The sequence below is a fragment of the Tiliqua scincoides genome, chromosome 2, assembly GCF_035046505.1.
Source record: "Tiliqua scincoides isolate rTilSci1 chromosome 2, rTilSci1.hap2, whole genome shotgun sequence".
Classification (NCBI taxonomy): Eukaryota; Metazoa; Chordata; class Lepidosauria; order Squamata; family Scincidae; genus Tiliqua; species Tiliqua scincoides.
Window position 1 is genome coordinate 43,559,669 of NC_089822.1, and position 20,772 is coordinate 43,580,440.

Here is a 20,772-nt window from a genome sequence, read left to right on the forward strand (position 1 = left end):
CAGTACACAAGGTGTGGAGGTGGAGGTGGTGGGTCTCCTTCGCCAAAGGAGAAGCTAGAATGCTGTGGCAAGGAGACCAAAAAGCTTCTGAAGTGGGAGGAGGTGATGAGGGGACTGCGACTGGGCTTTTGCAGGGGAGTGGGGGGGATGGGGACAAAAAGGTCATCACAGGCACATTTGGCCCACAGGCTGCATGTTGGTCCACCAAGTTCTAAGATTCAGAGCTCTTTTCCCATTACAGTACCCCCCCCCCCAAAAGCACAAACTGCTTAAAGTCATTGAACCCTTCAGAATGCCTTCCTAAGCAGTAGAAGAGACAGTTGGGAAGAACACAGTTGTAGCACAGCTGAAAGAGAAATCTGTAGTACCTTGAAAAATCAGAAGTACTTGGACACATGTACTGAACGTCTTTGGATCCTGGTCCTCATATGTAATAGCAACCTATTTGAGTGAAATCAGTACAACATAGAATATACAGTCTAACAGAATATAGTCTAACAGATGCTTTTATTTCCCTTATGCAAGATGCAACTGGTACATGCTACCCTAGGTACTGTTATGCCTATGCACACTTCTGAGCCTGGGGCGTCCATTTATAAAGGTTAATACTATCTTCCATCTTCTATATTGCCTCCAAAGCGCCCTTCTTTCTCGCCTTCCTTTCTCACTTTTTCATTAGATAAAGCCACCAGGGGAGCCCTGTGTGTGCAGAGATTTGTGTCTTTTATGCAACTCCTTCTATGTTGACATTCTGTTTTGAATTTCTAACAGGGACTTGCAGTAACTCAGTTTGATCATCTGCTGAAATCAACACTCCACAAAGGACGGCTTCTATTAACTCAGTGGAAAGCTTAATGATTTTGACGCTTGCCAAGAGAAAGTCAAATTTCCTATTTATCTACCAAAATAACTCAACAAAAGGTCATGCTGAATTTATAACAGCAGATGGGCCGCTGTAGCCCTATATTGTTAAGGTGATAAAATACAGTCTTTAGAACTATTTTACAGTCTGCTAAGAAGGGCCTTTACGAAGTTAATTGCAGGGAAAACACTAATTGTGGCTTAATAATAGACAATGTGGAATGACAGCTACATTCAGTGAAGTATTTAAGTGAGTGCCTAACTATGAACAGGTGAATGGCCCCATTGAATTCCTATCCCCATTATTATAATGAATTTCAATTGCACTTTGAATGCATTAAGAACTACAGTAAAACCACAATAACATGGTAAACAGAAAAAACTAACCAAAAGCTACTGCAATGGCCATAGCCCTTGGAATGACTACAACTCCCAAGAGTTGCTGTGTCCTTCCTCCAAGTGCAGTGCATCAAGACGATGAAGGAGAAACAAATTCTGTACACATGGAGTTCCTGCTTTCTTTTTGGCAGGCTGCCCCTGGTGCATCAAAGCAATGGGGGGGGGGGATAATTCTTTTGTCTTCCCTATTTCCCATGGCTGCTCCTTTGTGGTAGGTAAAGGGCTGTAGCATAGCAACAGGAAGAGGGGATGGTCTGCCCCAGATACAGGCCATAAGGGGGTGCTAATACAGACAGCCCCTCTCCCTTTTTGCGGGTTGCTAGGATGCATTCTCTTCATAAACAGTAAAATATATAGCAACTATTTTCAACCACTGTGCCATGGCACACTAGTGTGTCATGAGTGGTCCACAAGTGTGCCACAGGAGTTTGGGGAAGTTCATTTATTAGTAGGGCCAATGGGGATGTGAGCCCCCCACTGTGCCTTGTCAATTGTCAAAAACCTGATGGTGTGCCTTGACAATTTTAGTGCCCTTGTCAATGTGCCATGAGATGAAAAAGGTTGAAAATCACTGATATATAGGGCAGTGTTTCTCAAACAGTGGGTCGGGACCCACTAGGTGGCTCGCGAGCCAATTTCAGGTGGGTTCCCATTCATTTCAATATTTTATTTTTAATATATTAGACTTGATGCTACTATGGCATGTGACTGCATGTGGGGAAATGTGACAGATCTGTACTTTTAACAGGCTACTCTGTATATGCTTTTAACAATGATAGTCAATGGAGCTTACTCCTAGGTAGTGTGGGTAGAATAGCAGTCTAGGATTGTGAAAAATTTTCCTGCTTGATGATGTCACTTTTGGTCATGATGTCACTTCTGGTGGGTCCTGACAGATTCTCATTCTAAAACGTGGGTCCCAGTGCTAAGTGTGTGAGAACCGCTGATATAGGGTCGTCTGCATCACTTGCCTTTGGTCCTTCCTTCACTGAAACTTTCCTGGATGGCTTTATAAATCAATGATTTCAGCTGTTTGTTTGGTGCCTCTTCCCCCTTCTTCAATTGCAGAAGAGGGGTGTTAATAATAGAGAAGGAAGATTTAAAACATTAGCCACCCAAATTCATTAAATTCACTAGCATCAAATTCACTAACTACACCAAATTCACTAGCTACACCACTGGTAAAGGGTGGGGGAGAATGTATTTTGCTTGTTATTGGCTCAGAAATGATTCAATTTATTCCCAATTTATTTCCTTTTGGGGGGGGGGGTGAAACTGCTTCATTTTGAGGTAATTACAGGTGAGCAGGGAAGGGTTCTCCCACTTTTAGACAAGACTTTTTGTTTGTTTTTTTAAAGAAACAATTACACTTACATGAGATAAAGAAGAAAAGCCTACAAATCTTGTAATTTAGATAGAAGCTACTTTCATTGGGTGCTTCACACTCCTATTTACCCTAAGGATTAGTGTAGCCTGCCTGATCGATACAAACAGATTAAAAATCATTACAGTAATACTCTTTGGGAATAACACTACTGAAAGCAAAGCCACAATGTAAATAGATGTCTGTAGCTATTAGCATTTACAATATCCTATGTTCGGTTGCTGGAATTGTTCTGCCCTAAGAACGATGCCTGTAGTTTAGAATAGTAGTGTGCATATCTGATAAAGATGAATTCCATCCTACAAGGTCATCTTGTAGGAATAATTTACTGCCATTATTTCAGCACAATCTTTGTGCAACCCATGGTGAATCAGGTGAGCTTAGGTTTCCTTGACTACCCACAGTGACCTTGTTTCTTTAGCTATTTGCTTCTCTCTCAGGTAAACGGGCAGCAGTGGTTAATATCATACCATTTTGGGGGTTGCTCTGGGCTCTACCCATTTGCAACTGGGCTCCATCCCTCTACTGCTAAGCTCTACCATGTAGCAGGTTCTTCTCACTTTTCACAGGTTGATGGTCTTGTGGCATCATCCAACCCTATCTCAGAAACCTGAGATTTTGGGATGTATCTGAATTTATACCCATATTGACTTCAGAAAATATATGCTAGCTGTGCGTGAGGCAAGATGAGACTTCCCTTGATGCTGCACCTTGATGTTCAAAGTCCAGGCCCTAGGTCTAGAGAGATGTGCACAGTGTTAACTCTAATCAGTTTTAGGTGATACCTTTTTCATTTATGTTAATATCAGTGCGATCCAATTCATGCTACTGCCAGCAGAGAGAGCATGCATGCTGACACAAATGTGCTGTAAAGTGCGGACAATTGTGGTGCTGCTGGGGAGGCCTGCACCTTCCTGCTGGCACCAACAGAGGGCCACCACATGCCAGTATATTTGGGATTCCTGTCCTCGCAGCGCCAGAGCAGGTAAGCTCCACACATACCAACAGAGGTGCAAGGAGAGGATGGAACAGGGACTGGAAGGTAGTACAAGGGGCCTGGGAGCGGGGCAGGAATAGTGGTAGTGACTACTGTATCCTATCCCCCTTCTAGGTCTGAAATCCCAACACAAGGTTTCTCACACATGCGCCAGCAATTTTGCTGTCACAGGGTTGAGTAGGCCCATAGTGGCTGTGGGGGCTTTCCCCAGGGCAAGGGGACAAATGTTCCCTTACCTCAAGGAGACTTCCAGTGGATTCTTTTTCCATGCTGGATACTGTGCAAGCTGTTCTGGTGCTACTGTATCAAAACGTGGGAAGCTAGTTAGGATTGTGCTGCATTTCACATTGCTGTTTTGACATCTCTCAGTTTCTCCTGTAGCATTTTAATTGTTTTAATGGTTTTATTTAAATATTTTTTTATTAATTGTATTTTTTATTGTTGTATAACACTTTGAGCATAGGAGAAGAGGTGTAGAAATCTTTTAATTAAATAAATTTACCTGGGTCTTTTCATGTGCTGCTGACATGCGTTTTTTTAAAAATCTGCTGAATGCTTGTACTGTTTGTTTTGGCCTTCTTTTCATGTGGCTTTAATTGCTGTTTTACTGTTGTTGTTAAACTGCTATTTCTCTGCTTTAATTATTTGTGCATTTTATTCTAATGGTTTTCGTGTTAAATTCGTTAGCAGCCTTGACATTTTTGACGCTCAAGTTTGGGCGTAAATGTTTTAAATGTAAATACATAAATAAATTTGTGATTGTGCCCTGCATGAAGAAATTCAGACAGTTCTATGACTGATGGTTAAGAGACTGGGATAGTGGTGGGAAGAGTTGAAGGAGAGGTAGCCTACCCCAGGAACAGCTGGGGAAACTGCATGTTAAGCCAGACATGCCAAGGTCTGGAGCAGCTTTATCAGCCTGCCCTATAATGTGGGTGCAACTGACTAATGAGGAAAGGGAGACTCTGATAGGCAGCAGACACAGAGCAAGTTAGTGCTTGTATGTGCTTTTTTGCGCACATCCCTCCCCTCCTTCTTTTAACATGAAACCCTAGAGTGCATTTCTTCATCTCTTGCACCTGCAGCAGTTTGGTGACTTTGGACCCCATCCTTTCCAATTTTCCAGGCCCGGTGCATCCGTGATGCAGCTCCGAGGTAAGGGAACAAATGTTCCCATACCCTGAGGAGGCCTCATTGACTGCCTCCCCAACACAGGAATCAGTGCATATCCCATTGGCGTAGCAGCAAAAGCACTGGGAAATTGGATAGGACTGGGCCCTCAGTCAGTCAGACACCTCCGAGATGGAAATTCCACAGCCTATTTGGCCTTTGGGGCCTGACCCTTGCGGCCTTGGGTCACATTTCAGTGCAGCAAGCAGACACACCTAGTTCCCTTCTTTCTAATTATGTTCAGGGGAAAAAATGGAAGTACTACCTAGGCCAGGCTTACCTCACCTCCCCGAAAGGTAATGTAATGGGGAGCTGCAGTCAACAGCCTTTAAGTGAGTGGGGCTGGGAGTAAAAAAAGTTTGAGGACCACTGTTCTAGACCTTTCCAAATTTGATAAAAGATTGAATGACTTGTAAAGTAGCATTTTACAGACTGATCTGATGCTTGGATCAAAGATCACCCAAGCAAAGTAGATGATGTGAGGTTTCATTCTCCCAGCTCTTAAGAGATAGCCAACCCACATTTAGAGTCGGTGGAGGTAGTGTTATTTACTGTAACTATTTGGCTGCAAATCTTTCCAAAATTAACAAATAGATTTAAGGTCCTGAGTTCAGTTCATACAGTTTTCTGGTGTCTTCATTTGGAGGGCAGTGATCTTTCCCAGCCCGGTTTAGTTGTTGGAGAGTGTTAGATATGTCTTTCAAGTGGAGCGGTTGTAAGCCTTCAACCAGTAGGTTTTATGGCCCTTGGAAGCTCATGGCTGGCCCTAAATGAGTACTTCTGTTGTTTTGCACAATACCAAGAGTGTGTCAGTTAGCTCTGGAGGCCAGTGGCTTCATTAGCATGGACTCTTTAGGAAAGCTGGGATCAGAGAGTTTTCTTTTATGTCAGTCACAACTTTCTTTACTTCAATTCAGGGAAGCTCCTAAGATCTGGCTTTTGTTGATAGGGTCAAATGTGCCCTGCAAGCAAGGAATGGTTCACCCATGGAATTATCCAAGGTAAAAGAGTCATGCAAAGCATCTTCCAAGCTAACCTTATAGGGTGGCAGGTGATTGCTCTGACTAATTAAAAGTGTGGACTCCCTTGAGGCCTGGGGGATCTGAAGCTTTTGGCCTTTGGTCCAGTTTAAAGTCCTGGTACTAGATTTGGTCATGCTCTCCTAACAGGCACTCAGTGCCATGTATATGTGTATGCGCGAGTGTCACATTGCACACATTCAAATAAAGGCAACATCAGGGACTGAAAACTGTGGCCCAATCCTATCCAACTTGCATGCAGCCATAATCCAGCTCAGAGGTAAGGCAGCCCTTGAGGAGGACTCTGAGACTGCGCCCCCCACAGGATGCAGCACATACTCCATTGGCATGGCTGCATCAGTGCTGGAAAGTTGGATAGAATTGGGTCCCCAGCAGGGGAGGAAGGGAAAGGTAGATGACCAGGGAAAAGAGGAAGAAGCACGTAAGTTTTCAGCAGCTGCACAAGACCATAGCTGCCTTCTCTGTAGCCTGAACCAGGGCTGGAGGCCACTTCACTCTCTTGTGTCTCTGAGATAGAAAATCCTTTTTCTTGGGGTCCTTGATAAATGAGTTAAGAGGAAATGTGTGCATTCTGTTCGTGTTGCTGTGTTCTTGTAAATGCATTCTCAAACCCAAGAACTAAGGACGCCTTTTCCAGTCAAACTGTTTTTCTCATGGTCACACAGGAGTCAAAAGACAGGAACACTGAAGCTAACAGCTCTTCAAAGGCAAATATAATTGTTATACCGAAAGAAGCAGCACAGTGAAGCTAAACGAGCAGAATTTTAACTGAAACCGAGCTAAGTAATAGAATATCCCTAATGGAAATACTTTCTATGGAATGAAAAGCAGCAAAATAAAATGGGAGTGAAATTGTTTGGCTTGTGGCAAATCACAGTCTTTTCAGTGATGGAGAACAATACAGTAACGGCTACTTGGTGCTAGTGAAATTCTTTCACATTGTTTTTGAATCCTCAGTCATCAAAGGAAAATGTTACCGATGAAAGCTGAACGCTGGGCACAGTGAACAGGAATCAGCGCACAGGCCAGGGCAGTATTACCCAGCTATTCAAAATGTTCCTGAAATTTGGGCTTCTGGAACTGTGAAGCAAGCTGTTCTTTGGGAGCGAAATCAGTGGTACTTGGCAGAAATTAGGGGCATCTCGGCAGCTTTGGAGAGGCATGCATTATTCATGGCCGTACAATGCTGTCTTAAATAAACAGAGGATTTGAGTCTCTTGTGCCTCAAGGCTCATTTGAAATTTTGATTTCTACTCACAAATTTTAAAAGAGGGATTAATTAAAAACCCATTTCCTGTTGCCTTTCATTTAAGCATCCCTTTCATTTCTACTCTTCTTAGTTATGAATTTTCTTGATAGAATATTGTTCCGCGTGACAACGTACATACATATCTGTGTATCAGCAAACAGGCGACCAGGAAGAATCATGGGTAATGAACCAGAAATTTTTTCTATAAATGCAAATGATCTGTGATACATTCCATGCTGCAATTTTTGCATGGCTAACCTCCAGGTTACTTAATTGCAGTGCATGTGGGAATACCGTTGGAGATGCTGAGGCAGAAGCATCTGGCCTCATGATGAGAATGAGGAATAGAACTCATGTCCCACCTATTTTCACATAACTTCATTGACTTCTGAAAAGGGGTTTGGGGCCCCTTTAAAAGGACTGATGTTTACCTCAAAGTCCTAAGCAAATTGGGTTCTGAGTGCCTTCAGAGCGTCTCCTATGGCTTCCTGATCCCTGAGATAATCTGGGAGGTGCTACTCTGGGTACCCTTCTGTAGCTAAGTCCATGGGTGTGCTCATTAGCACCACAACTGTGATAGAAGCATCCATGGGAGCCTATCCAGAGACATCTTTGCTTTTCTTAAGACTGCCACTGTCTTCTTATGCTGGACCACTTTGCCACCTTCTTCCAGGTTTTGGGAGATTCACGGCTACCCTTTCTGTCTCGTTAGGCAGGCTGGATATAGCGGTGTTCTGCAATGTCTTACAGTCCAATCCTACTTAAGGGTAGTGCCAGTGGAATGTGTGTCCCACCAATGCTGGCTGCCACAAAAACACCATAAAGGACTTTGTGGCAGTGCAGAAATGTCATTTGTTTATTGAAAACTCATTTTGTTTCCTTTGAAAACTCTCAGATGCTTTGCCTTGGGAAGAACCAGAAATTTGTTTCAAATTTCACTTTTTTGTGTTAAATTTTCCTGCCATCACTGGGTTGCTTACTGTGTGTGTAGGCAGCAGCATTCTACTGCACCCAAGGATCTCTGGACCCAAACCGTGTGTAGAAAATTCAGATTTTCTTTGGTAGTCAATGCTAAACTTTTGACACTTGCTTGATATTCTTTGAAAAGATTCTGCCCGTGCCTAGAATATCAGAAACTGGATTTTATTCTCTCTATTTATAGTACAGTAGATACCCCCAATATCAATGTACATTGCCTTGCACTGTAAAATAGCATCTTGCACAGTTGAGTTCTAATCTAAAATAGGCTTCTTCTCCGTTTCATTTACCATGGATCACAGGGATGAGAAAAGCTTATAGATATGGAAGATGAAAGAGACGACTAGGAATAATAACTAGAAATAAAGAAAGCTCAGAAATATGTATAAGCTAGTTGCTACTGAGCCAAACAGAATAAAGCGAGTTAACAGAAGCCCATAGAAAACTGCAGGCTTCAGGACTGAACTGCTGGCTCAGAACAGCTTCTGCAGCTGAAAAAAAGGGGAATGCAGACCATAAAATACAGAATAGGCAACTTTTAATGTAAGCCAGAAGCCCAAATAACTTGTTCCTTCAGTGCAGTGTTGGAAACTGCTGGGCTTTCAAAAGGGTGATTAAAATTGTGCACATTACAAGTTCTCCAGCAGTTCTAAAGTTCGGTCTGTGTTTTAACAATTTATTAATTCTCCCATTTATGTGCTGGCGGCCAAATTAATGATTGTCATGATGAGTTTGCTCTGTCTTGATTATGGTGAATCAGTCTTTCACTAGAGTTTTGTAGAAAGAGTCATCTGATGTGAGGCAGGGATTTAACAACAAAAAAAGGACTTTAATGCTCCTTTAATGGCTGTGGATTTTTTTCCAGGGGGCAATTTACCTCTGAGGATGGGGTTTTAACTTGGTATACTTCAGGGCCAGTCTGTGTGCATGAGTGTGAATGACAGCAGTTGGAGTAGGAATAGGCAGATAACACAGCCCAGCACACATTTTGGTGCCTTACAAGTTAGACCTATTCTTGGATATATTTGGGGCGCTGATTCAGAAAATGGCATCAGTTTTGTCCTATCAGCTCTAGTTTTGGAATTATAGCATATGCTGATTCAACTGGTCATCAGCATTTAAGGTGGGTATTCTGTCTCTCCAAAACTAGAGCTGATATGGCCAATCCAATGTCACTTTTGGAATCAGCACCCCAAATATAACCAAGAATAGGTTTAACTTTCAAAGCACCAAAACCTGTTGGGGGGGTTGGGGTTGGGCAGTGTATAGCTAGATTTACCTGAAACTGAGTGGTGGCAGTGGTGTTCCTAGTGTATTTGATACTCAGAACAGACAATTTTTTAACACTTCCTCCTTTATGGAACAACCTCCCTCCCTCCCTCCCTCCCTCTCAACTAATTTGTCTTCTACATACTTCTTTAACTGCTTGCCCAGCATGCCTGAAGGAAGCAACACAGTTGCGAAGTTGCCTCTACTTGCTGAGCAGGTTGTGGGCAGAAGAGGTAGGGACATATAGGAGAGTTAGAAGCAGGTTACCCGCCAGAGAAGCGGTTGGCCCTCTGGATGGTGAGGGAGGGAAAGGGGAGATAAAAGGAGACTTAGAGATGGCAGAGAAATTAAATGAGTTCTTTGCATCTGTCTTCACGGCAGAAGACCTCGGGCAGATACCACTGCCCGAACAGCCCCTCCTGATCGAGGAGTTAAGTCAGATAGAGGTTAAAAGAGAAGATGTTTCAGACCTCAGTGATAAATTAAAGATCAATAAGTCACCGGGCCCTGATGGCATCCACTCAAGAGTTATTAAGGAATTGAATAATGAAGTTGCTGATCTCTTGACTAAAATATGCAACTTGTCCTTCAAAACAGCCACTGTGCCAGAGGATTGGAGGATAGCAAATGTCACACCAATCTTTAAAAAGGAAGCAGGAGGGACATGGGAAACTATAGGCCGGTCAGCCTAACATCTATACCGGGTAAGATGGTGGAATGCCTCATCAAAGATAGAATCTCAAAACACATAGAATAACAGGCCTTGCTGAGGGAGAATCAGCATGGGTTCTGTAAGGGTACGTTTTGCCTCGCAAACCTTTTAGAATTCTTTGAAAAGGTCAACAGGCATGTGGATGTGGGAGAACCCATGGACATTATATATCTGGACTTTTAGAAGGCATTCAACACGGTCCCTCACCCGAGGCTACTAAAAAAACTCCACAGGGAATTAGAGGGCAAGTCCTCTCATGGATTGAGAACTGGTTGAAGACCAGCAAACAGAGAGTGGGTGTCAATGGGCAATTTTCACAATGGAGAAAGGTGAAAAGCGGTGTGCCCCAAGGATCTGTCCTGGGACAGGTGCTTTTCAACCTCTTCATAAATGACCTGAAGACAGGGTTGAGCAGTGAGGTGGCTAAGTTTGCAGACGATACCAAACTTTTCCGAGTGGTGAAGACCAGACATGATTGTGAGGAGCTCCAGAAGGATCTCTCTAAACTGGCAGAATGGGCAGCAAAATGGCAGATGCATTTCAATGTAAGTAAGTGTAAAGTCATGCACATTGGGGCAAAAAATCAAAACTTCACATATAAGCTAATGGATTCTGAGCTGTCTGTGACAGATCAGGAGAGAGATCTTGGGGTGGTGGTGGACAGGTCGATGAAAGTGTCGACCCAATGTGCGGCGGCAGTGAAGAAGGCCAATTCTATGCTTGGGATCATTAGGAAGGGTATTGAGAACAAAACGGCTAGTATTATAATGCCGTTGTACAAATCGATGGTAAGGCCACACCTGGAGTATTGTGTCCAGTTCTGGTCGCCGCATCTCAAAAAAGACATAGTGGAAATGGAAAAGGTGCAAAAGAGAGCGACTAAGATGATTACGGGGCTGGGGCACCTTCCTTATGAGGAAAGGCTACGGCGTTTGGGCCTCTTCAGCCTAGAAAAGAGACGCCTGAGGGGGGACATGATTGAGGCATACAAAATTATGCAGGGAATGGACAGAGTGGATAGGGAGATGCTCTTTACACTCTCACATAATACCGGAACCAGGGGACATCCACTAAAATTGAGTGTTGGGCGGGTTAGGACAGACAAAAGAAAATATTTCTTTACTCAGCGTGTGGTCGGTCTGTGGAACTCCTTGCCACAGGATGTGGTGCTGGTGTCTAGCCTAGACGCCTTTAAAAGGGGATTGGACAAGTTTCTGGAGGAAAAATCCATTATGGGGTACAACCCATGATGTGTATGCGCAACCTCCTGATTTTAGGAATGGGTTAAGTCAGAATGCCAGATGTAGGGGAGGGCACCAGGATGAGGTCTCTTGTTATCTGGTGTGCTCCCTGGGGCATTTGGTGGGCCGCTGTGAGATACAGGAAGCTGGACTAGATGGGCCTATGGCCTGATCCAGTGGGGCTGTTCTTATGTTCTTATGTTCTTATGAGAGGCAGGATTGGACTGGTAGGATCTGTGTATTTTACTGCATTGAAGGAAGGACCAACATGGGCAGCCCCCTCCTTCTTGCTGGCACCTCAGAAAGTACCAGTCAGGTACTACAATTTTTGTGCCAGTTAGCAGGGCACAAATTAGGCATGCAACAAAGGTACCCTTTTAAATACCCCCTTATGTCTGGCACCTGGGGCGGACCCCTTGGTATGCTACTTGTTTTTGGTCTTGGTGGGAGACTACCCAAGTTGTTTTCTGGATGATCATCTACTTGCAGTAGATGTGCCTGTTGGCCACTGCTTGCATATTTAAAAGGGCAATATATGCTTGCAGCATAGCATCAAAGAATCAGAACTGTGAATCAGGACTTCCTTGGTTCAAATCTTGCATTTGCTGTTTACTCACTAGGTGACCTTAGTCAGAACATTTCCTCCCAGGCCCAGCTCCCCTGTTGCAATATCAGGAAAATAATACTCATACCTCTGTCTTGCATACTTATTTGGAGGGGGGGGGGGTGGGACTGCACAGGCAAAAATACTCATGGGGTATTTGGGGAGCAACATCAAGACAATGCATATGAAACACTTCACACAAAGTGCTACATAAATGTAAAGTATTACTATTATTGGTTCTCCAGTATGTTTTCATCTAGAGGCAACTCAATCCAGGTTGTGTTCATTTTTCAGCTTCCAGCATTAGAAATGCTAGAGAGCTTTTTTTTGTCCTTCTAGCATGCTCGGGTCGCATTCATTTTTCACCTTCTAGCTTGCGCGCCAAGCTAACTACATTTCCTTCAAGCTCAAGGCTAGAAAACATAGCAGCTTCCATGTGTTTGAGTTCTAACAGTAGAAACACAGTGAACTCCATACATTATGGTAAAAAATGCATTTGAATTCAACGACTGGATGCCATTTTGTCATTGGTTAACAGAATTGTGCCAGAAGCTTGCTAGCAACTTAACTTCTGGCTGTTTTCTAGCTAATGTAGCTAGAATGTAGTCCCAGTACCACTGCCCTGGAACTTCTCACTACTCATGGAAATTGGGAGTGCTCAAAGTATTTTAAAATGATCATTAGTTGGGCAATTATTTGACACAAATCATATACAAATAAAACACCATAGAGCACTGGTTCTCAAACTCTCTGGGAGTTTGAGAACTGGGATAAGTCTTCGGGGGTGGTGGAAAGCAGCGATGTGATCCCCAGGATCATGCTGCTACAGGGGACATAGGGGCTTTTTGTTACTCACCATAGTCTCTGCCAGCATCTGGGGGGCATGGGGAGCCCATGTGCCTCTAAACACTGGAAAAACATGATTGTGACTCACTTCTGGGTTGCAATTGTGACATTTGAAGTGGGTCGCAATCATGTTTTTCCAGTGCTTAGAGGTGCGGGGAGCCCTGCAGAGGGCTCCGCAGGACTCCCTGCACCCCCAGATGCTGGCAGGGACTATGGTGAGTTACCAAAAAAGCCTCTATGTCCCCCGCAGCAGCACAATCCTTCCCTTGGCCCTTAAGGGGGCAACAGCAGTAGTTCTCAGGCTGGTGGGTTGTGACCCACCATTTTGAGAACCAATGCCATATCGGCATGCCGTGGCACTGATTCCTACATTATGACACCCTATGGCCAAAAGTGGGACTGGCTTCCCATTGCTGAATGCCAGCTTTTGTGTTGAGCAAGAAGGATGGGTAGAGAAGCTCTCACTTTTCACTTTACCAACTATAAATTATCTGTATTCAGCCATTATTGTTGGCATCCTTCAGTCTCAGAAGACTATGGTATCGCGCTCTGAATGGTGGTTCTGGAACAGAGTGTCCTCTTCAGTGCGCGAAGCCTGGGTAAAGTAGAGATGGAGGATAGACTGTTACCCATGCAGCAAATCCCCCCTCTCCATGTCGCTGGAATGGTCCAATGGAAAGGCAGAAGCCAATATGGTTGGTTCCAGCGGCATCGCAGGAGTTGCCAGAATGTGACTGTGTTCAGCCATGAACTGCCTCAGGGACTCCGGCTCTGGATTTTGCCTCGAGGTTGTCTCCTGAAGCCTTTTCCACAACTGGATGTAGCCACAAGGCAATGGAGGTTTGGAATCAGAGTTTTCCTTCTCTCAGATGAGCTGCCTTCCCAGGCTAACGAGTCCCAGCTACCCGGTGGCTGTTTAGTCGCCTCTTACGACAAGTACAGTCAAACTGAGGGCCTATTCTTATCCCCAGCCCCCAGGGAATAAGAATACGGCTTATCCTTTGCGGAATCCATTGTATCCAATGCTGAATATGGCTAGTCCATAATATGGCTTATCCTTTGCTGAATACGGCGTATTCAATGCTGAATACGGCTAGTCCTTTCAACTAATGAATTGTTTTCCTGGGTAAGTGAGATGCAAATAGGTTTTTCTAGTTACATTTTTCAGAGACATTAAATGTAACCAAGCAGGCATAGCACAAGTAAAAAGTGAATGCAGTGTTTAAGTATCACTTACAGAGTACTTTAAGCAGTCACTTACAAACTCTGCATTCCTGTACTTCTATTTCTTTTTGAAACATTGTCAGGTTTGTACCCTACCTTTCTCTGAAGGAGCTCAGAATGACATATTTGTGGTTGGCTCATTGTATCTTTATCATATTAGACACATTCGGCTGTGAGACAGTGCCTTGCCTGAGTAAGCCTCATGGCTGAGGATGGATTGGAATCCATGCTACTCTGGTACAAGTCACACCCACCAGCCATTAAACTACATGCACACTGATCTTTTTGAACATTGCATTGAGATAGATCACTATTGCTGTTTTCTTTCCCATTATGAGCATTGTAGTAATATTTAATGATTGCCATGTTGGTTATCTGATTGGCAACCTTCAGTCTCAAAAGACTATGGTATAAGCCTACAGCACCTTATATTCCCAGGTGGTCTCCCATCCAAGTACTAACCAGGCCTGACCCTGCTTAGCTTCCAAGATCAGACAAGATCAGGCATGTGCAGGGTAACAGTTGCTGCCTTAAAGATGCCTTGTCTGGTGGACTCCTTAGCCACCATGTTTTCAGTAAACTCAAGAGTTAATGTTAAAATAGATTGTTCACAAAGTGCTGACCACCTATTGTGTTATATGAAGGATTGTGTTTCACGAGCAATGCTTTCAGAAGACACTCATGACTTAATTATAGCAATATTGACACAACAGGGAAAATCTGGTATTCTTTGGAGAAAAGTCAAGAGTATTCCTGTCCCTTACTGGCACTGTCCTGTATGATCTCCACACATGTTTTCAGTCTCTACTTACGAGCATCCATGGGGGCTATATATCAGTGGCAGAGGATAGTCTTTGTGTGCAGAAGGTTTCAGGTTCCATCTCCAGTCAAAAGGAGAGGTCAGATACCAGGGCTGGGGGGAAAAAATGTGCTAGAGAACTTGAAGAACTGCTACTGCTCTTTATGGGCCAATGGTCTGCCTAACTATAAATTATCGTATATTCAACTTTGGCACTCTTCTTCTTTCATTAGACCTAGTTGAGAGATATTTGCAGGATTCTACTTGGGGAAGCATGAAATATTGGCATCCCTTGCTTGAATATTTATGAGCCCAACAAAACGTTTGTTGTGTTTGAGCAAACTGACTCCTCACGAAGGTTCTTCTTCATTCTGAACATTGAGAACCATTTGTGAGTGGTCGAAGCTAACAGTGTTTTGCAGGCATATTTGAAACTTTATGATTGATCCATTTGATGGTGCATAAACATCAAGATCTGGCAGACATTTGTTTGGACTATGTACAAAAATTTCAGGTTGAATGTCAGTTGAGTTTTCCTGAATGGGTGTCCCTATGCAGCTCAAAAAGTTTGATGTGCTACTAAGGGTGCAATCCAAACCTAAACTGGAGCAGGCAAGACAGGAGGCCTGCGCTGCATCCAACGCAGGTTCGTTGGCTGCAGAGGCTCAGCCAGGGGCAAGGGAAGCTCTTCCCCTTACCCCTGGGTAAGGGCTGTGTGCCCCAATGGGTCTCCTCGAACTGCACCACCTCTGGAGGTGGCGCAAGTCCGAGGAGAGCATATTGAAGCCACTCCGTTCTCCCCAGGGATGGGGGTTGGGATCCGGCATAACTGCCAGTTCCCAGTCCCACCCCCAGCTCCCCATGCGCCTGCCCCCAGTGCCGCCCATCGCCAGCCCTCCCCCCACCCAGAAACGCCCCCTCCCGCCTCCCCCCACCCCCCACACCTACCTTCGCTGCTTGTGTTGGCATGAGTGTGCTGGCACAAACGGTGGGGAGGAAGCCACAGCGAAGGCTTCCACCGGCCTCCGTGCATCGGCGCATCTGGATGCGCAGACGCGGCTTCCTCCCACGGAGGCGCAAATGTACTTTACAGCACGTTTACGACCCTCCAGGGTCTCCTATGCCGGCATAACGGCCAGTTAGGATTGCGCCCTAACTCACTTGGAGCACAATCCTCACCTACTGTTGGACCTGCACAAGTCCCCTGCATTGGCCTAAGAGTGTCACGAACATGCCTTAAAGCACATTTGTGATGACTTGTGAACCGAGTAGGCCAATGCAAGAATGCATGCTGGCCTTCTGGGGCCAGATCTTCTGCTACACCCAGTGAGTTTGTGACTACCTAGGGAGGCTGCTGCCGGGTCATTGGAGAAGATTGTGGGAGGCCAGGACGGGGAGGCCAGGACGGGGCGTTTTTGGGCAGGAGGAGGGCAAGTCTGGGAGGGGGTGGGACCCCCAGCAGCTTATGCCAGATTCTAATCCCCCTCCTAGCCAGCAGAGCATAACACCGGGCTACTCGGATTTCGGTAGCCCCATGGGGTGGCTGGTGAGCAACACGGGGTAAGGGGACAAATATTCCCTTACTGCCAGCCCCTCCCAGCCCCTACCTCGCATTGGATACATGACAGGAAACTTGGCCTGCCTGTTCCAGTGCAATTTCGGATTGGGCTGCCCAACTAATAAAAAACATGGGTTAATCTGTTCTCTTTTTCACACCAAGACTTCAGGCATCTTCTCATTCAGGTACACTGCATGACAAAATCCTTGCTGAGATATTTACATTCTGAATGAATCATCCACAAACACAAACTGACATTTAAGTCATAATAAGCCAAAATAATGCCTTCACTGTAGGTAGATTAATATAGGCATTCATACAGAACAATTTGATTCCGACTCATTTAATAATTTGATAAGGATTTTTCTCATTGGAAGGAAGTCAATAAGATATATATGCTTTCTATAACTGTCCATTTAATCGTGAAAACTGGTAAGATTTACTCTTTCAGACAATGATCCTTGATATTGATTTTTGAAGTCTGCTTGAGTTGAAGCAAATTGACATTTTTGTCACTATCCAAGAAAGAATAAAATCTGATGGAGTTTATAAGCAAGTCCTCCAGAGCAACTGTATCAAACAATATTAAGATCTTTAATCTCACTTCAGAAATGGAAGATGAGATAACAATGGGTAAGTTGACTTTGTTTTCAGTCACTGCCACAGTCACGAAAAAGTGGGAAGGGGACAATATTACAAAATGCCAAAAAAAAGTGTACTAGTAGATGTAAGAATACAAAAATAGTATACCCTACTGAATAATTGGTTCAAAATTATATACTGAAATATAGTATTCAGTTACTCCAAAAAGGCACCAAATTCTGATTTTTTAAAAAAAATCAATATGTAATCAAAGTTAGATAAATTCCCATGTCTCTGTGCATCATGAATTAATTTAATATGTATTAATGAATTCCATAATTCTGAACTAAAAGAGTCTCATTTTCTAACAGATGCATCTCTTTCAAAAATTGCAGGTCAAACATTTAACCCTCAGAGTTGCCTTAAATCCACTGTCAAAAATAGACACTATAAAGCAGTGATTTTCAACCTTTTTCGTCTCACGGCACACTGACAAGGTACTAAAATTGTCAAGGCACACCATCAGTGTTTTGACAATTGACAAAGCAAACTGTGCTGTTGATGGAGAGCTCACATCCCCATTGGCCCTACTAACAAATGACCCTCCCCCAAACTCTCGTGGCACACCTGCAGACCATTCATGGCACACCAGTGTGCCACAGCACAGTGGTTGTAAATGGCTGCTATAAAGAATAAAACGTTGTAGAATAAAACTAAAAGAATAAAATACAAGAGCTGGAGGTGTGGTCTAGAGGGTGAGCTGTGACATTACCTGTAAAAGCTAAGCAGATCAGCAGCTAGGATGGGAGACAAGTTGCTGTCTGTACGGAGGAGTCAGCTGGCATCAAAACCCCAGATAACATCCTTGAGAAGCTGGTCTGAAGCTTGGTTTGCAACTGCCTACAAGAGCTTGGAAAGTGCAAGAGCCGGTAGCGAGGATGATGACTGTACTATGAAGTGAAACAGCTGGAGGGCTCTATGAGATTGTCTCATGGGATAATACTTGTAAATATCTCATTGAAACATGGATTTATGTTCAGACTGCCTACTTCAAGCGCCTTGAGTCTGTTAAGAAAGGTAGGATCTAATTAGATGAGTGAATGAATTAATGAAAACTACATTAAAACAAAACAACCCCCTATATACTCACCTATTTTAAGTACCTGCATGGTTCTACAGAAGCCACTGTGAACAAACACCATTTCAAAACCGATACCAGTTTCTTAAGCTCGTCCATTCTTTGCGCTGACTTAGAAGTTGTAGCTACTTTAGCTGCAAGCACAATTCATTGCATTCAGTACAGTAGTGATGCCTCTGGAAATGTTAATGTACATATGGTTAGCTACAGTTGGATTTCAATGTAGAAGAGTGCAGTATTAAGGACATCCATCAGAAATGTAAGCTGTACTTTGAACCTAGTGAAAAGTAATGGATTGACTATGGTATTCTCTGAACTTGAAAACAGATCTGATTCTAGGACTGAACCCTGGTGAAACTTTGCTAAAATTAAACCCTGAATGAACATGATTAAGGCTGCAATCCTAATCAATTTTCCAGCACTGATATAAGGGCAATGCAACTCTAAGGTAAGGGAACAAACATTGCCCTACCTTGAAGAGGCCTCCATGACTGCCCTCCAACTGCAGGATGCAGCACATGCCCCATTGGCACAGCTATGCCAATGCTGGAAAGTTGGTTAGGATTGCACCCTAAGTTTCTCTGAACTGTGGTCAGTGCGTGTTGATGATGCCAGAACTGTGCATGTATTACAGCTGAACCTTAAGAAAACTCTGAATGCATAAGCATGATAAGCAGGAGGTCTGGTCTAGAGGGTAGAGCCTCCATTTGCCTGAAGATTAACATCCACAAGGTCGCCAGTTCGAGGCCACCGGCACCGTGCGACCTTGAAGCAGCTGGCAAGCTGCAGCTGAGCTGTTCCATCTGCTCGGAGCGTGGGAGGATGGAGGCCAGAATGTTAAACCAGATCGGAGTGTAACAGCTTGAATGTGGTGGTTCTTGAAAGAGAGAACCTTCTTTCAATTTGTAAAAATCCCTGCGTGGATTTAATAAGCCTGCCTGTGTAAACCGCCTTGAATAAAGTCTTGAATAAAGACCAAGAAAGGCGGTATATAAATACTGTATATTATATTATTATTATTGTATATTATATTGGCTGCTTTAGAACACAACCATGATCCTTGACCAGGAGTTCCATATCTGCTTAGAGTTCCCAGATATGGTCAGGTAAGCTCAGTGAGTGAATGGACCTCTTTCCTGCCAAATAAGGAAAGAGCCTTGGGGCATTATCCAAGGCAAAGGTTGCACAAGTTGCACAAGTCTTTATTGCACAAGCCTTCATTCCCTTTCCCCCCCCCCTTCTGCAAGCTCTCACCGGTTGAGAAAGTACAAAAGGTCTGCACAGGTTTCATCTGTTGGTACTAATTTCCTGTGTACCCAACTCATAGTAGTTACTCAGTAAAGTGTCATGTTTGGCAACTCGTTACAGCAGGTGAATCAAGCAGAAAAGTGCTTTTTGCAGGTTTGTCGATAACAGCTTTGGGGCAAGAAAACCAACCCTCCTGGTACTCACTTGACTGTGGCTTAAAGGGAGAAAAAGGCATAAGTCTCCAATACAAACTTGTCTGCACGTTATTCAACAAGCTAAGCCAACATCTGAAAATTGATTACAGTACAGGCTCCATTTTGCCCTGCAGCTCATTTCTTGCTTTCAGTAGCCAGAGCAAATAGAATATCAAGCAAACAGGAGCCCATTATCTGGAATAGTTCCCAAGACAGTTGGAGGCATTTTGGAAGAGGGGTTTGAGCACTGCATTATAGGCTGACATTCCAGACTGTGCGAACTACCATTACAGGAGTTTAATTATGGAGAAGCAGCTTGCCTTAATTATCATAGCCAGCAGTGACTAGACCCAGGGTAAAATAATGAGGGGGAAATAGTCATGGAAATATTAATTGAAAAGGGTTGCTTAGTGACATTCTCATGCTTAGTGACATATGGCTTCATGGGGAGAATCTTGTAAAATGGGCAATAGAGGCTAAAAGGTAAAATGTTATTATGCAAATGATGGGATGCCGAGTTGTGGGGCAATCGAAGGCAGGGCAAACATATGGTGTCGATAATGTGGATTGTATCCCTCCTTCTGGATACACAGGGAGCAAAAGGAAAAAAAGGAAAAGATGTAGCAGAGCTGGCAAAGAGGCTAAGCTGTGAAACAGGACTTTGCCATCTAGAATCTTGCCTCTTCCATGAATTAAGAGCCCAATCCTGAACTCTGCAGCATTGGCAGTACACAGTACTGCTGGCTCTCGGTGTCATGAATGTGCCGTAAAGCACATTTGTGGTGCCCAGAGAACAAGGAGCATTGGCACTGGACCTCAGTTCCAAGAAGACGTTGCCGAGGAACAGCCGAGGAGCAGTAGCGCCACTGTTCAGCAGTGAGGCTTCTCGGGGCAGGACGGTGGTGGGGATGGGGTGGAACTGGGGAGGGTGGAGGGAAGGGATGATCATGCCCAGCAGGGGTCAGAGATGACAGCAAAATCTGTTGCCGTATCCTGTGCTCCCTCCCTGGCCACAGAGCCCTACACAGGTCTCCTTAGTTCTGCACCCGCTCAATAGCATAGTGGCATTACCCGGGGTAAGGGAGCAAACTGTCAAACCCAAGGAGACTCCAGCAGCTGCCTCGCCACCCATCGGATATAGTGGCAACCATTTCAGCACTGCTGTTCCTCTGGATGTTGAGGAGCTCAGGATTGAGCTGTAGGTGACGTTAGGCTAGCTGCTCATCTTCACTCTTCTTTTGTAAATGCCAACTTCCTTTGGGTTGTGCCATGAACCAAA